Genomic DNA, 18,156 nt, shown 5'->3' on the forward strand with positions numbered 1-18,156 from the left:
ATGTTCAGTTGTAAAATCCAGATACTAAACTGAGAGTATATATATCAATTTGCAAAATTTTAAGGACAGTAGCTAAACAGCTTTTCCTATTATAAATTTATATTTTTCATAGCAGTAGAACATGCAGGTTATACTTTGGGAGGAAGAGATCTTATTTATTACAGCCTCTTTTTACATTACATAGGAAATCAATATATCAAATTCATAATTTGACAGGGAATAGTAGTAAAGTTATTTCTTTGTGAAATTGAAAGGTATCTAATTCCGGTTTTTAACTTTGTTGCTGTAAATGACTTTAATTGTCAAATCACATATATAGATATTCAAACCATTACACTGTGAACATTATTTTTTTAAGGTAGATTTTCTGGGAAATCTAACCAATAATATTTTTTATTATTTTTTTAAAAAAGAAAAGTACTTCTAAACATCTACTCTCTCTGCAAATCATGTGGCATGCAATATGAATGTTTAAAAATCACATTTCTTATTTCCTCAATATGCCTGTTGGTGCGGGGAAAATAAATTTTAAAATGTTAATGAAGATGCCTCATGGAAATTGAGTGCACACTGTAGAACCCAGATGGGGAGTCTACAACTCCCCAAGTGTTTTTGGACTAAAACTCCCATCAGCCCCATCCGCATTCTAGCCACTACGGCAGGCAATCCGTCTTTTGGAATATCACTTTTTAAGGTTCAGGGAGTGGTTGGACTTTCAGAAAATGGGCATTTCATTTTAGTCAGTTTATTCATTCTAAATTAGTAGCCACATTTCTTAGCTATATGTATTGGCCAAACGCAGAAAATGGTTACCATGGAAGACCATTGCTGTGTAACATGGCATCTTGGAAGTTGAAAATATATACTGTTTAGGGATTAACCAGGAGCAGATTAATTTCCCCCCTCTTAAATTTGGGACAGAAAAAAGTACAAATGTATATACCTTGAGCTATAATCCTAAGTAAGGGACGCAGGTGGCGCTGTGGGTTAAAGCCTCAGCGCCTAGGACTTGCCGATCGAAAGGTCGGCGGTTCGAATCCCTGCGGCGGGGTGCGCTCCCGCTGCTCGGTCCCAGCGCCTGCCAACCTAGCAGTTCGAAAGCACCCCTGGGTGCAAGTAGATAAATAGGGACCGCTTACTGGCGGGAAGGTAAACGGCGTTTCCGTGTGCGGCTCTGGCTCGCCAGAGCAGCGATGTCACGCTGGCCACGTGACCCGGAAGTGTCTCCGGACAGCGCTGGCCCCTGGCCTCTTAAGTGAGATGGGCGCACAACCCCAGAGTCTGTCAAGACTGGCCCGTACGGGCAGGGGTACCTTTACCTTTACCTTTTATAATCCTAAGTATACTTTTCAAAAAGGAATTCCTGTTGAGCTTCATGCAACTTAATCCTTGAGGAAAACATATTTAGGATTGGGCTACCAGTTTAACTAAAAGGAACTGAGATCTCTAAGATCACAACCGGATAACTAGAATGAGGACCTACTGAAACACTGGTGCATCTGGGCCTTTATGAAAGTACGCATAAGATATTACCAAATGCTCTCTTCAGATGCTCTCTTCAACACACATATTGTTGGTAGTGGCGGTGGATGGAACAGGATCACTTAGCATCCATGTGAAAGGCACTGAAGGGATTCTTTGGATGCCAATCTACAAACGTTGATGTTTAAAAGGAGTTACGGTAATAACTACTGGTATTAAAATAATTTGGATATATACTGCGCATTAAATCACCTTCACTTTGGACAAGTGCTTGGAGCTGTTTCTGCTAACCAGAATCTGCCTAGACGCCTTTTCTTTTAGTTCTCCACCAGTTTCCTCCCTTTACATGTAGCAATCCTACATCTTCAGTACATATGCAGACGTCATTGCCTTAAGACAGGGGTTGTCAACCTGGTCCCTACCGCCCACTAGTGGGTGTTTCAGGATTCTAGGTGGGCAGTAGGGCACAAGCTGAATCCTCCTTCCATCAAGTCCTGGTGAGTGGTAAGGAAATTTTACCATCAAGAAAGAAGCATTAGTGGGTGGTAGATATAAAAAGGTTAACTACCCCTGCCTTAAGACATCCTCTTGTCAAGCCAGACCTGTTCAGCTGAATGTATTAATTGATGCTATTCAGTTAAGCGCCTCTGAAAATGTGCTGCTTTGTTTTGCTGTCTTAAGCAGAGTGATTTACAATTAATAGTTTGTAGGCCACAGTATTCTGAGATGCTAACATAGTCACCGTATTTACGAAAGTATCCCGAGAGAGGAAAAGGCACAAATCCAAATGCCGGATGTTCCATCATCTAATCAGTGCCCAGATGGTCAAGGCTTTAGTCTCAAAACCAGACCAGCGGCAAATCTTGGCTATTGATCCATTCGTGGCTCTAGAAATGTGAAGTCTGATGGTGAGAAGCCTCACTTTAAAAGGGAGCTTGCACACGGATCACCTCTTGGGGTTTGATAAGTATCGCCCAGGTTTCCAAACGTGTTTAGCTTTCAAGGATAATACTGTACAATGTGGTCAATTGTGACACCAGGCTGGGGACCCAACTATGCCGTTTAAGGGGCATGAAACAAACAACTAACTAAGTTGGACTACTTGTTTGAAGCATGTGACTTCTGATTGCTCACCACTAGGACATGTATGCAATCATTGCTGGCCAAAGGGCAGGCTCCTTTTTTGGTTAATGTGAAGGTCTGGGCTTCATAATTAGAAGTTAGCAAGAAGTGCTAAGGATCATCAGTTTGATCAGTAGTGAAATGGCTGTACTTTGTGCAGATAGCAATGCTGTAGCAAGATGAGATCAAAGATATTCTGTGTTGGATACGGCTAGCAAATATCACTTTATTTCTTCTGTCTGTGGAGTAGGAGCACCACTTTAATCATCTGAAGAGAAAAAAACATGGCCACTTTTAATTTACATGAATGTGCATTTTCCCATGTCATTTGTCATTATAAGATTACAGTGACTGTAATCCTATGCATGTTTACTCAGAAGTAAATCCCATTAGCTTCAATGGGGTTTAATCCTAGGCCACTGTATACAGCCATACCTGGGAATAAGCCCCACTGAATTGAATTGGATGTACTGTATATTTGAGTAGACATGGCTATGATTCCACTGTTAGATTGATAAGTGAGTAGACTTTTCAATATTCACTACTGGCTACATTTATTTGCAGTTTTTGTTTATTAAGGAGAACCTGTATAATAGCAGAATAATTTCCTGAAAACAACATGATTATTAGAGATGGATGTAATCTGTTCTTTCTCTCTCTTTTTTGTTATAAAGAACTTTAATCCTCATCCAGGATTAAAACTGTGTATTTTTAGTACTGCTGTGTCCTAGATAAAATATATTTCCCCTGTATGTGTTATACATGCCTTATAGTATTTGGAAAATACTTGCTTTGTGCAGCATTTTTCTGCTGATCCATATCTTAGTGTTGCATTCAACTAAACCATTTATTATTATTATTATTATTATTATTATTATTATTATTATTATTATTATTATTTCCAGTTTCTACAGATAGTCAAACAAATGCTAAGAGAGGCTATAGGGATAGTGTTGCTGCTTTCAAAATTTTGCATTTTTTAAATGTGTTGAATTCAGGGATAGGCCTTGGAAATTTTGGGTTGTATGCAACAATTTGATTAGTTCAAAGACTTGTGCTTGTGAAATAGAACTTTCCCCCCTCTCCTCCCCTGTGTGCCCCTGCCAAGTTTGTATTTGTTTTCCACCCAACCCTCTGGTGCAGATTTTGGGGAAGTGCAAGGAGAGGGAGGGCCGGTGCAATTATTGGGCAGGGTGAGGCAGCTGCCTCGGGCATCAGAAGCCCCTGAGGTGTCGCCTGCCCATTTCCACCAGGATCTTTCCAAAATCGCACGAGATATTGTGGAGGGTGCAAGATCTTATTTGAAATAGAAGCGATCATTTCATGGGCATCCTTTTGTAGTGAATTTCCCACTTAACTTTGATTGTTTCTATCAACTAGGAGGTCTTAACAAACTCAGTTCTTTCATTTTGAATGACAGAAACTGGAAAGCCATGGAAATAACAGTATTACCTTATAAAACATTTTGGGGAAGTAGTAAACCAGAAATGGGAAACTGTCATGCTAGGTGGGTTGAGCTGTATCCAGGCTGAGTCAGGAGTTTCTTGTACCTGTTCCTCTATAAGTTCTTGTCTCACATCCTGAGTAGTGTGTCCTAAGCTCCGCTTAACAAATGATTGAATGTGGTGATTCCAAACATAGAGGGTACAGTGTCAGCCAGCTATGCAAGTGCCGCTCCTCTTGTTGGATCTTAGCAGTAAAGTTACCGTATTTTTTGCACCATAACACTCACTTTTTTCCTCCTAAAAAGTAAGGGGAAATGTCTGTGCGTGTTATGGAGGGAATGCCTACGGATTTTCCTCCTCTAAAAACTACGTGCGTGTTATGGTCGGGTTCGTGTTATAGAGCGAAAAATACGGTAGTCTTCTGTCCAGTTAGCTTTATGTCCTGGCTTCTTCTCTTAAATATGTAACCTGTCAAAAATGACACTGCAAATAGTCTGTGAGAACTACTATCTCTTTTGGTTATCTAGGGGTTACTTAGACTTAGTGAGCTACCAGTTATTTAGATTACGTAGCAATGACTTATGCTGATGTGACAAACTCCAAAGGAATAGAGTTTGTTCAAAAAGAATAGCCATGTGCCTTACTTTACCGAAGATGGTCCTCTATTAAACTAGTCCAACTATGGGTTATTGATAAAAAACTTTCAGAATGCAGAGCAGACACCTTGAACAATTAACTTGAACAGTAGACTGAGCAGGCATGCAAATACTCATTAGCCTACTGCACTATGCTGAGAAATATTGTGTTTCTATTTATAGTAATCATTATTTCTAAATTTGATTTTTTAACCTATAATTTAGCGTATGATAAATGTTTGTGAACCTGTACTCTCTTTTGTCCTCTCCCTTGGTAATATGTTGCTATCCTAGCTAAAAACTTTTATTGTGGCATACGTTTTTGTGGTTTCATAAGATTATACAGTGGTACCTTGGTTCTCGAACTTAATCTGTTCAGCAGACTGTTCAACTCCTGAAACGGTTCAAAAACCATGGCACAGCTTCCAATTGGCTACAGGAGCTTCCTGTACTGAATCAGAAGCCGTGGAAACCACGTCAGATCTTCAGCTTCTGAAAAACGTTTGCAAACCGGAACACTCACTTCCGGGTTTGTGGTGTTCGGGAGCCAAAACGTCCGAGTACCAAGGCGTTCAAGAACCAAGATACGACTGTATAGGGTAAAAACTCACCACCCTCCCTGGTTTTACAGTGAGGCCAAAAGATAGAGCAATAGTTCCCAACTCTTCCCCACTACAGACCACCTTAAAGATTACTCAAGGTTTTGGCAGATTACTTAAATATTTATCTGCCTGCTATAGCAATTGTAATGCGCTGTACTAGAAGTTGTATAATTTTTAATGGTACTGTGTTTCTTTCTTTTTTTCTTCTTTGATTTCTTGTGTTTTATTTTATCACCATTTGAATTCCATAGAATTTAAACCACGATACAATAAAACACAATGTAAAAAATAAAAGAAGCAATAGATAATTAAAAATCCAAATGCATATTTAATATGGACATGCCAAAGACCAGCTGAATAAGCCTCATGGACCACTGGTGGTCTGCAGACCGCAGTTCGGAAATCCCTGGTCTAGAGCAATAATTGTAATAACTGAATGCAAGATACATAATTGAATTCAAGATGTAAGTAGAGTGGGTTTTACTCATCCTCATCTCTTGGTCACTTGTGTTAATTTAGCATAGTAAGGAAGAAATTTAGTATAGATGCCTGAAGTGGAAAAACTACTTTCAATATTGAGAGAACCATTCCCAATGCTTGCTGAGCCCAAGTTCTTCAGTATCAAATGAGGAACAGTACTAATGTAAGTGCTTCATATCAGAGCATCCCATTGGAAACTTGCATTGCAACTCTAAGGACAGTAACAGAAAGTTGTGAGAGATTTAAAGACTACTGATTTCAAAACAAATGCACCTTTGAAGGATATGATTATGCTTTTGCTTCTCTGTTTTCTGATCAGTAGCAGCTTGTTACTGTTAGAAGTCTTTTTAAAAGTGCATGCACACACATTTCAGTCTACTTTTACTTCTTCAGATTATTATTATTGTCTAGTGATTTATATAAATGCCACTTTAGTTCTTACTTCAAAGTATTTACGTAATTCATCCTTGTCTGCATCGCCCACATTTACTCCTTCCAGCTCTCTTCATTTGTTCTTTTCCCCAGCTGTGTACGTTAGATTATAATCTATCTATCATCTTTGTTTATGAAACACTACTTGATTCCATGTACATTAGTGATGTTTTATATATAGCCATCTTAAGAATTTAGGGTGACATAGTTTGGGATTCCTCTATGCCATCTTTACAACTGTATGGTATAAATTAAGCTGAAAGAGAGTGGTTGGCCAAGGTGACAATTATCCTTTATGGCTGACCTGAAATTTTCAGGCTGGCTACAGATAGGGACACGGGTGGTGCTGTGGACTAAACCACTGAACCTAGGGCTTGCTGACTGGAAGGTTGGCGGTTTGAATCCCCGCAATGGGGTGAGCTCCTGTTGCTCAGTCCCTGCTCCTGCCAACCTAGCAGTTCGAAAGCATGTCAAAGTGCAAATAGATAAATAGGTACCGCTCTGGCAGGAAGGTAAACACCGCGTTTGCATGCACTGCTCTGGTTTTGCCAGAAGCAGCTTAGTCATGCTGGCCACATGACCCGGAAAAACTGTCTGTGGACAAATGTCAGCTCCCTCAGCCAGTAAAGCGAGATGAGCGCCGCAATCCCAGAGTCGTTTGCGACTGGACTTTACTGTCAGGGGTCCTTTACCTTTACCTTTTTTTTTTTAACAGATGGCCATTGTTTTAGAGACTTGAATTCAGTAATGACAGAGTTGGTGATACGCACTTGTCCACTTTTTTTCTGCCCATCTGTGGTCACTGGTTAAAAATAATGAATATATTTTAGTAGAGCTTCAACAACCTGCAAAACTTATTTACAGTATTTCCTGCTTATTCAAGTGACCAGCAATTCTTCCATTCCCTTCTCTCTCACACTAGAGCTGACACAATCTCTCATTTCTTCATAATGTGGAACTTTCCAGATCTTGGCTCTCCTGGGTGTGATTGGCTCTTCAGTCAGATTATTTGTATGCAGTACTGCTCTGAAGTCTAGAGAAGGAAAAGCAAAGGAATAAACTTAATCTTGCATGCAGTTATCAGCTACTACCAAATATTACAATATCTCTACAGCAGGGATGGGTACCAGGGACCTTCCAGGTGTTTTTGGGTGCCAACTCCCACCAGCCCCAGCTTGCGTGATCAGAGATGATGAGAGTTGTTGTCCAGCAACATCTCAAGGGAGAACGTTCCCTACCTCTGCTTTATTCTAATGGTGAAGTCAAAGCCAACTTTGAATGAGCTGCTATAGAGATATGAGTGAGTTGTCAAATGAAAGCACACCTTTCTGAAATTGGGTGGTGCTAAATTTGACAACCTTTGTGAAAGCACCACAGGAACTTGGATAATGAAAAGGTAGAAGAAGCCTATGACCTTTGAGATGTCTCGGCCATCGCATGAGCTGCTGCGTCACAGATACCCCAGAGGTCAGAGAAATGAGAACCTACAGCTATTGGTTTAGCTGTTGTGGTGCCATGAATATTAAGATATTAAACTACCAGCATGAGAGGAATAAGGAGTCATGATCTTTTGTCAGAAAGGAGTATGAGGAAGTGAAGAGACAGTACTGATGCACTTGTGTTCAGTTAAGCTGAGTATGTGAAAGGTGTGCACGAGTGATTATGTGTATGAATAGGGTGAACAGCAGGTGTATGAATGCAGTGAATGAGAGTGCAAGATCTGAATGAGGTAAATGGTGAATGTAAGTGTAGCATGGGCAATGACATGGAAGTACAAACATATATCTATCAGTGAATTTTCATGGCTCTACTGGATGAAATGTAATTAGAAAACAAATTCCATACATGAGAATAAGGCAGGTTATATGTAAGAAAGTAAGGGCTAACTAAATTTAAGGTTTCTTGGAAGTTCCTGCTTTACCTTGCTTTTTGTTATTAAGTACAAATCAGTTGTTTTTAGATCAACAATGGCTGCAATGCACATTTAGATGACTGGGTGATGCTTGGGGAGGGACGCAGGTGGCGCTGTGGGTTAAAGCCTCAGCGCCTAGGACTTGAAAGGTCGGCGGTTCGAATCCCTGCGGCGGGGTGCGCTCCCGCTGCTTGGTCCCAGCGCCTGCCAACCTAGCAGTTCGAAAGCACCTCCGGGTGCAAGTAGATAAATAGGGACCATTTACCAGCGGGAAGGTAAACGGCGTTTCTGTGTGCGGCTCTGGCCCGCCAGATGCAGCTTTGTCACGCTGGCCACGTGACCCGGAAGTGTCTCCGGACAGCGCTGGCCCCTGGCCTCTTGAGTGAGATGGGCGCACAACCCCAGAGTCTGTCAAGACTGGCCCGTACGGGCAGGGGTACCTTTACCTTTTTACCTGATGCTTGGGGAACATTGGAGATGCAAAAATTTCCAGAAAATGGAAAGCAGGGAAATAAAAGCAAAGCAAACTTTCCTTAAATCTTCACACTTCTGGTTGATCTCCCACATATTTCCCAAGTTCTGTGACTTTTTCTGAAAAAAAACCCATGAATATTATCTCTTGTTCTCATTTAAGCCTCTGCTGTGGAATCAGGCTTCCCCCCTCTCATCCTCTGCTAGAGCTGTGCACTAAAACACTTTGAAACCTGGAGTAACTGGCTTCTGACCTCCACAAGAATTAGTTGTGCCATTTTGTCTTCTTGTACTTTTGTGAGAAAGTGTCCAGGTTCCCCCAATACAGATAGTCCTAATTTTCCCTTTGTCAGAAAGTCCTCAGATGTGCTTCTCTTTGGTCTCTGCTCTTAGCTATTGTGGCCTGTTACTTTTCATATCTCAGCGCTTAGATTTCTTATTCCCAGTCAGCCAATTGTTTAATTCAGCCTATAGAACGGATTTGACAAACCTTGCTGTTGCAAGTATTTATTATTAAATGTGAATCAAAGGTATGATCATCGTGTACGGTTTTGCTGAGTTGCATTGTTTAAGATGGCTGGCTGATTGGCAGGCTTTTACTGAGCTTTGCAAACTCATAAGCCACAAGTACCTTATTTCCAGTAGGTCTTTTGCTATTCCTCTTTCCCTTCAACGATTTCTTTATATCAACATGGAAATTAATCTCTACTAAGGATTGATATTCCCTTGTGTTCCTAAGCGTTGCCATGCATCGGCTTTCTTAAATGATTTAATCTTTCACTACTGTGTGACACCACTGCCATTTTTAACAAGGTCATTTTTATCCAGAGAATGCCTGCCTTCTCTAGGCCTTTTCCATGAAATGTGGATCTCTAGCCTCTGAACATAGGGTTACCTTTTACTCCTAAATTGAGACACCTGCAAATCATGACCTCCTGGAGAGAGCATTCTATATCCACTTGGTGTCAACAAGACTCCATGAACAAAATCTTGATTATCATATTTGAAAATGGTGGTGACATTTTTAGTGATATGGAGTGATCACTCACATCTTCCCTCCAGCCTAGAACATACATTCATGTTTTGGATGGCAGCTCATTATATGCCTCCCATTGTGTGAGTTTTGTGCTTGTTTTTGGTAATACCCAGCCACATTAATACAGGTAAGTGCCAGAGATCTGAATGGATTGCTAATACTTAAAGCAAAATTCTAATCTCACTTAAACTTAGTATCATAGAAATAGCTATTTTGAACCATAGACTCTCATTACCATCTAACTTCTCCAGATCTCATTCTTCTGCACTTCTTTTCCTTTCCTTTTCCCCCTTGCCTAACCAGAAGTCCTTTCCTTCTTCCATGTTTGACCTGCCAGTGTAATAACTTAATACCACGGTTTCTCTTAAATTGTTGCAAACGACAATTTACAGACTGGTTGTCAAAGGTATTTTTTGATGCATCATAAAATATTTTTGATATCCCTATACTGGCGCAAAACACACCACAGCATTTTCCTGTCCTGATCTCCTTCTTTCTCAACGTCCAAGTTTTCCATGTTAATCTCACAATGCTCTACCCTTTTCCTAGCCCTCCCCAACAAATTTAACTAACCAAAACCCTTACATCCCCTTTTCTTCCCCAAAGTACATTGCTTCTCCTCCAGCTTTCTTTTTTGAAATCGTAAGATATCCACTCAGATTTATTGTAGAGCACTGATACTTTCTCTCCCCCTTCCTCAAATCTTCCACCCCAGATTTACTGAGTTGCCCTTGTGCTCGGTAGCACAGATAGCACAGACTTAATCAACTTAGCCTCAGACCTTTGCATCTGGAACAAGAGGTGGGAGAGAATTATGAAAAGACCATGGACACCCCAGAAGGTAGGAGCAACAAAGGTGAAAGTTGGGGAGGGGGGAGCCCTTTGTTGTCCCTTTGCAGTAATGTTTGTTAACAGATTCATGCAGCACTCACATATCAGTCCAGTTTTCCTGCCTTGATTTTTTTTAAACCCCCCCCCCCCCCCCAGAATTTCAATTGCTGTTCTGAATATTGGTTTTCAAATGCAGGAGCTACATTTATACAAGGTTCTTCCATCTTAAGACCCTTAGCAGCAACAGAGCTGACAGTGAAGCCCAGAATGCAGATTGCTTCACATCTTCCCATAACCATATTCAGCTCTCTCAGAAATGCTTTCAGATGCAGGTGGCTGTAACGTCTGTAAATGACTCACCATTGCTCAAGAAACAGGTCCTATCCTGCCCAAATTAATCCAGGTGAGGCAGCAGGTCAGAGTGGATAATTTAATGTCACCAGCAGGCAAGGTCCTTTCCTCTTCCACTCCATGGACTGCCCATTTGTTTGTCACCTGATGCCAGGTGACAACTTCAAAGCTGTGGAGTAAATATCACCCCCAGGCTAGACTGACTTGAACAGGCTTAAATAGTGTAGGTTTGGTAAATCTAAAATGTACATCTCTCGTGTGGCGGTTGTTTTCCATTGATGGCTCTAAAGGGAAGGAAGATTCTACTTGGCTGGCAAAATGTTTCCAGAGGTGCCAATGTATTCTGTATGTTTACTGCCTTTTGCTATGTGAGGGCCTGTTTCAGGTCATGAATTTTCATGTAGGACCTTCTCCAGTCCAGCATCTTTTTCTACTCAGTGCTTGCACACGTTTTGTTTACAAAATAGTATTTCTTTGCATGTGTGACTAGTTATAATGGATTTGATTAAAAAGAATCATGAGTGGAAGGGAAATCACTATTAGCACCGTTTTGCATATACCTGTCCAAGTTCAAGCAGAATATTTAAATAGCGCTGAAAGTAGGTGCTGAAGCAGTTTTCATGCTTCTGCTGGATTTAGATGCATCCTTCTCATGTAAAACTTCAGATGGGAATAAGACACTTCGAATCTTGTGATATTTACTTCCAAATAAGTGCAAATAGGTATGTACCACTAGAATTTTAAAAATTATGCGGTTGCTTAATAATTTCACATAAAAAAGAGAAGCTTTTCCCTGTAACATTATGATAAACACAGACGTTTTAAAAATAAAAGGAAGCTTCAAATGATATTCTAGTGTTTGCATATCTGCAATGGATTGTAGTCTTTCTGTTCTGTTTAGTACACCTGACTTTATACAGCACTATTGATGTGCTCTTCACTGCAAAGGGGGGAAAAAACCTAATATAACCTCTGGGGATAACTGGTCATGGTTTGAACTTCTGTTAACCAGGAAAAATGATTATCTTATGTAAGATTTCCCCCTCTCTTCTACAAAGCAAATTCTGTTGGCAGTGACATAAGATTAAATTTTGAATTAATAAATGCAGCTTTAGTGAATAACAAGGGAATGAAGAGAGAAAAAGCAATCAAGCTCCTTTTCTTCTCCTGCAATCTCTCCCCACCCACCTGCCCATAATAAGTCCCCAAAAGCATTATAAGGCTCTTGTTTTAAGCTGGCTTGTATCCTGAACTTGTTAGTGACTGGGGATATACTTCAACACTTTGCTGCAGGTTCCCCCTTGTTCCTTCTGAGGACAAACCTTCTAATGTTCTGTGCCTATTAGTTTGGCAGCAAAATGGGGTTACTCATAGACAAGGTAGAGGTTTGTGTATAGTTACAGGACTTGCCACCCATGTAGGAAAACAAAGTATAATAAACCCCTTAACATGGCCTCCAGGAGGCAGAAACTTTTGCAGCAACACAAGGGAGGAGGAGGAGGAACAGGGTGGTAAAAATGACTGCATTGAACTGTGGCTAGCATCTTATAGTATCCTGGGGGAGGATTAGGGCTTAGGGAAAGTGTGCTGTGTGATGTTCATATCCCAGTACTCACTTCCCTCCCCTAAAATCCTGGGGGGGATACTATACGTTTAAAGGGCTGTAGGATTCAACAGTATCTGTCCCTCATTGTACTGCTTGGGTCAAGGGCTAGATGAGTTGCTTCTTACTCACTTATTCTCAAACCTCAGCAGTTATAATTATGGATCAAGTGCACTATTGGACTAGCCTCAGCTTCTCAGGCACCTTGTGCTATTGTACTACGGGAGGAGGGATATCCCAGTTGTTCACCCACACACACCCTCAATTCATTACATGTCTCTGACTTGTCTATTTTTCAGCCCATGTATATGAAAATGCCAGTATCCAACTAGATGCTATGTGTAATGCTTGTTTTTATTTCATTATAGCCATTGAACCCCATATTACTTTTGGGATCACAGTGCATAAGTTACCCCTTCTCTTCCCAACTGTATCAGCCCTGAAAATCACCTCCTCCCTCTAGGATGGCTAAGAACCTCACTTTAAATTGACACTATAGCACCTTCTTTCTAATCCTTATAGCCATGCTGAGCAGGACTGTACAGAAGGGATTGCAACTGGGAAGGGAAGGGATAAATCTATCCTTCCTGCATACAGTGATCCTGATAACAATTGTGTGTCCCCCACCCCTGGCTGCTGTAATTAATTTAAGAAAAACAGATATAGCTGTATGCTACCACATGAAACACGATGTGCAGTTTGACCCTCAGAATTTATGAGAGGAATATGATAGCTCAGATAGACCAGTGATGAAAATGAAATAAGAGCCTGAATAGAATGGAAACATAAAAATTGAGTGCCACATAAAACTGGCATGTGAATTAGGTTGCATATCACTGGTATGTGCAAGATGCTAGAGAGGGAAAACATCTTAATAGTTTATGAATCTAACCAAGCTCTATATCTTCTGAATTATTATTTTTTTCAAGCAAAAGAGGGCAGTGCTTTGCAGGCACATCCATAAGCCACAGAAGTTAGAGTACTTGAGTTTAAGCCAACTTTACTCTCATTGATTTCACTGAGCCTAGATTGGCTCACATTCAGATTTTCTGATTTTACTAGTTTGTTGATCAGACTGACCTGCCATAGGCAGGAGCCTGAACCAGAGTGAAGCTATGCCAGAGTTTAGCACCATAATTATATGAAGCATACATCAGTGGCAGGCGAAGCATTCTTTGTTTCATGTGCATTTAAAAAAAAAGTAATGAAGGGAAGGGAGATTGCTGTTTTGGCTAGACTTTATGTAAGCAGGGCAGAATCTATCCTCGTCCATATGTCTGATATTAGGGCGTACCTGTTTTTGTGGCCTCAGGTTCAATAAATAGTATTGCGGCTTATACTTTGATCAACTCCCCCCCCCCCCAATTCTGAAATTGTGTCAGCTATATAAATTAAGCAATCAAGGGAATTAGTTTTTTCCTCTCCATGAGCCTAAAGTAGGCAGGTAAAAATAGGGAGGGATGAAATTTGAGCCATACAGGCCTACAATCACAGATTTCTAATGGAGGAGACACCAACGCAGTATCTTCAACCCCTGAAGAATTTTTAAATCAATTGAAAATTCCTTGTATATTTTTTAGTTAAGCAATATTTAGAGAAGAATGGACATTTGAATAAATTTGACTGGGTTCCACTCTTTGTTTATTTGGTTTATTGTATGCCATCCTTCATCCATCAATCTCAGGGTGGTCCACAGCACTCTTCCCTATTTAGGGAAGATAACAGAGTGTTAGCAACCAGATCTGGACCATGTTCCAAAAACAAAGGCATTAATACTTATAGGAAAGTGTCTGGGGGTGAAGAATCTTTGCTGTGTGCATCTGTATGCTCGCCCCACTGGCCTACTGAGAGAAGTGCCATGAGGCTTGATGCAACTGATTATATTTAGATTACAGCCTGTTGTAAATTATAATAGTTGACATTTTGATGTTGGTGGAGGAGATGGTTTAATCTAATTAGTAGACAGAATACATTCCCCTATGCTGTTTTTGTTTTTAGGAACACCGTCCTCCTGAACAAATATAACCAATAATGTTGTCATCAAAACATAATGTTCTAACAGTGCTTGGTGTGCCTGACAGATTGATACATCCTGCAATTCTTAGCTACGTTGTCAACATCTTGAGCCTTGCCAGAGTGCTGGAGAGGCTATGGAAAGCCATGTAAATCTGTCCCTTTTCCAAATCCTATATGGAAAGGCAGACTATATAAACTACTTAAAATGAAGACAAGCACTTCTTTGATGTGGATGATATGTTTTTATTTGTTTTTATCCATAGTGATGATCTATTTCTTTTGGTCACTGGCTGTGGTGTAGGGAAACAAAGGCAAAGTAAAAGCTAAAGCAGTGAGGGAAACAAAAACCAGAGCAGCCTCGAAATGCACATAGCATAAAGCTACTTTGAATCAATAGCCAACATCCAAATTCAAACTCCATAAAATGTGACTTAAAGTAGATTTGCTATTGCTTTGCAGAGGTATAGTGGTAAGTTCAGTGCTTAACGGTGTTATATAACACCTGGTCTTAAATGTAGCTGTAGATGCTGGGTGAAATTGCACACGCTCTGGCCAAGGATTGTGTGCTGAGGGAACCATAACATTTAGATCATGTTGATTTTTATGTTCCTGACGGTAGGCTGTGTGAACCAGCCTTTTCAGTTCCACAATAATAGAAAATTGCTTAAGAGATAATGCGTTTTTACTCCATGTTTGCGCAGGGAGCAGTTAAAAATTCGAAAATGTAAGTGCCAACTTATGCAATGTATGATGCGTTTTCAATTTCATTGCAAGCATTTTCATGTTTTGCTTTCATGTTGTGTTAGTACAGGAATAATGTCTCTGCTGGCCACGGACTGCAGTGGGAAGGGCCAGAGACAGTAAGTGTGAGGCTTATATGTGGTTATGAATAAAACACTCCAGACTGTTCACAAGAACGCAAGCATGCAGTCCTTTTACTTCTCTGAAGCATGTTTCTACCACAGTGATGTTTTCACATGGATCTGTGTGTGAATCCTGGACTCATCGTTTTGAGATTAATCCTGTGTGTACTTGACTCTTTATTATTATTAGCATAAGTGTTGCCACACAGAGGGGTCAGTGAGACTTACTTGGGATAAGGCAACACATGGGAAGATTTCCACGTAGCATGAAAATGAACACTTTCACCAGATCCACACATAAAAATATGCTAGAATTTCTGGTTTATCGTGACTTGCCAGGAGCAAATCATATTGCCAGTGTGGTGTAGTGGTTAAGAGTGGTAGACTCGTAATCTGGTGAACCAGGTTCACGTCTCCGCTCCTCCACATGCAGCTGCTGGGTGACCTTGGGCTAGTCACACTTCTCTGAAGTCTCTCAGCCCCACTCACCTCACAGAGTGTTTGTTGTGGGGGAGGAAGGGAAAGGAGAATGTTAGCCGCTTTGAGACTCCTTAAAGTGAGTGAAAGGCGGAATATCAAATCCAAACTCTTCTTCTCTTCTTCTTCTCCTGCTTCATTCCTCCCCTGGCATGACCAAGATAAACAAACATAAAGCCCTTGCCTTCTTGTTAAGTCTAAACCAGGATCATTGTTGTTGTTTTTTTGCCACATAACAAGCCACAATCTACAAGCCAGGAACAAATGCTGAAGACATGCCTTATGGTTCCTTGGGCGTTGATAGTTAAGGTTTTTGTTTCATTTTGTTGAATCTATATTTTTCTGTCCTATTTGGAACAGTTTTCTGTGTTCTGAAATGGTAATATGTTTTTTATGACTGTACATTTTATTGTTGTAACCTACCATGAAATCTTACGGTGGAGAGTGGTTAAGAAATCTTATAACGACTTAAATGGTGGCTCCAGGCTGGCTAGTGAAACCTGGGTTGTAATGGAATTGCAAGCCATTATCCTGGGGTCAGATGTAATGCAAAACTTGGTTGGTTTATCTCACTCACACCTGAGGAGGAGTGAAGCAGAGTGCTCTGGCAGTGTTGCTGCTTCAGCATGCTCCTCAGCCATGATAAATCATGATAAGCCAGAAACCCAGGCTCAGTATTCCGTGTAAACGCAGAATGTCAAACACAGACTGGTCCAGTTTTAACAGTGACAGCAGTTTGTCTCTCAAAGCTTCACACATGCAAACACGTATGTGCTTTATGTAGGTACACAGTAACCGCGTTGATGATTTGCTGAAATGCTGCATCAGGACGCACCCAAGAACAAGAAATGAACTGCAAATTTATTTCTTAGCAAGCTATTCCAATTGCATGTTAGAAGCAGTTAGAAATACATGCAGATTCTAACTCTCTCTAACACAGAATCCTCCTTAGAGTTCCTGGTGCATTGCATGGAGGTCCAGAAGACACATTAAAGGACTGTAATCCTTCATCAGTGTGTTTGTTTGGTTGCCTAACATCTGTGGATTGTTAAGATAAGTTATTACACAGACCTGCTTTAGTTTAGATTAGTTTGGACCATGGCCCAGTATTTTCAATCAGGATATAATTCCTGCATGCTGCTAGATTGCTTGCTCCACATACTTCCCTACCCAATATTTTTTCACTAAGCGGCTTTCTCACTGAAACTGTTATATCACCTCAAGGTTTGTCCCCCTCCCTCTTTGGAAGAAGGACTTTTGTCTCTACCCCCCCCCCCCTCTGGACCTACTGTAGCTCAAGGCCAGCGGCCAAATTGCATGTATTAACTAAGCTCTGGAGCGACTCCTAAACAGAGGTGGTAGTGTAGTCTCTATGTGAGTATAATACAGATTTTGTTCATGTGTAATTTGTGGCGTGTGCTGTTGTATGTGTGTATGACAAAATGTTTCAGTTTTTAGCTCTAAATGGTTGGTGTGTGTGTATGACAAAATGTTTCAATTTTTAAGTGGTTGGTGGTTGTAGGCACAGAATTTTCACATATATAGGTGTTGTTGCTTTTTTAAAAAGTTTGTGTTTCTGTGTGTGGATAGGTAGTTGGGGTGGATACACATGTACGGTATATTTGTGCCATGGCTAGTTTAGTTATTTAGGACACATAGTTTCATCCAAAAGAAATCACAGTATGAAGCTGTGCAAGTGCATCAGTATAAATTGATATTCAGGAATGTTTCTTTTGATGATCTGTGTGTTTCACATATGTTGCATTAATATCCAGAAACATCTGTCAGTGTTATATGGAAAATTTATGTTATGGATGCATTGCGGAAGGATAAAGACTACAGCTCTGTGCACATTTACCAGGGAGTAAGCCCCATTGAACTCAATGGTGCCTACTTCTGAGTAGACATGTGTGGGATTTTTGTGGTCAATCTTATTTCATATGAATAGTTTATAATTATACTGTGTTGGGTTTTGGCTTAGACAACTTTTTGAGCCCCCCCCCCCCCGCTCAATACAGCACATGGGCTCTATAAATAGCTCCACTAATGAACATTTGTTTCAATTTGCTAGTTTTGATTGGAAACACAACAGGGTGCATGTTTCGGTAGTAGTGAACTTGGGGACTTTTGAACATCTGTATCTAGGCTCTGGAGCTCAACCCACAGAAGTCACTGGCAAAGCTCCCAGCTGAATGATGCCCTTATTTTTCCATCTTTCCCTGAGCATCAGATGTGTTATGTTTAATTAAAACATTGGATTTTTGCTCAGATCTATTTTGACACATGCTATACACACACAAGAAGAACCTTATGACTGCTTGCTAACAGGCTTTCAAATTCATTTTATATGCACATTTTTATAGTGTATTAGTGTTAATTGGTATATTCATTTGTTTCT

General features: G+C 40.5%; 1 protein-coding gene across 50 annotated transcripts in view; it reads left to right on the top strand.

Annotated features, from left to right (window-relative positions):
- Window positions 1-18,156, top strand: part of RIMS1 (regulating synaptic membrane exocytosis 1) — a 228,382-nt gene that overhangs the window by 81,184 nt on the left and 129,042 nt on the right. The window lies entirely within an intron of this gene.

The sequence above is a fragment of the Podarcis gaigeae genome (genome assembly GCF_964106915.1).
Source record: "Podarcis gaigeae genome assembly, chromosome: 3".
Taxonomy (NCBI): domain Eukaryota; kingdom Metazoa; phylum Chordata; class Lepidosauria; order Squamata; family Lacertidae; genus Podarcis; species Podarcis gaigeae.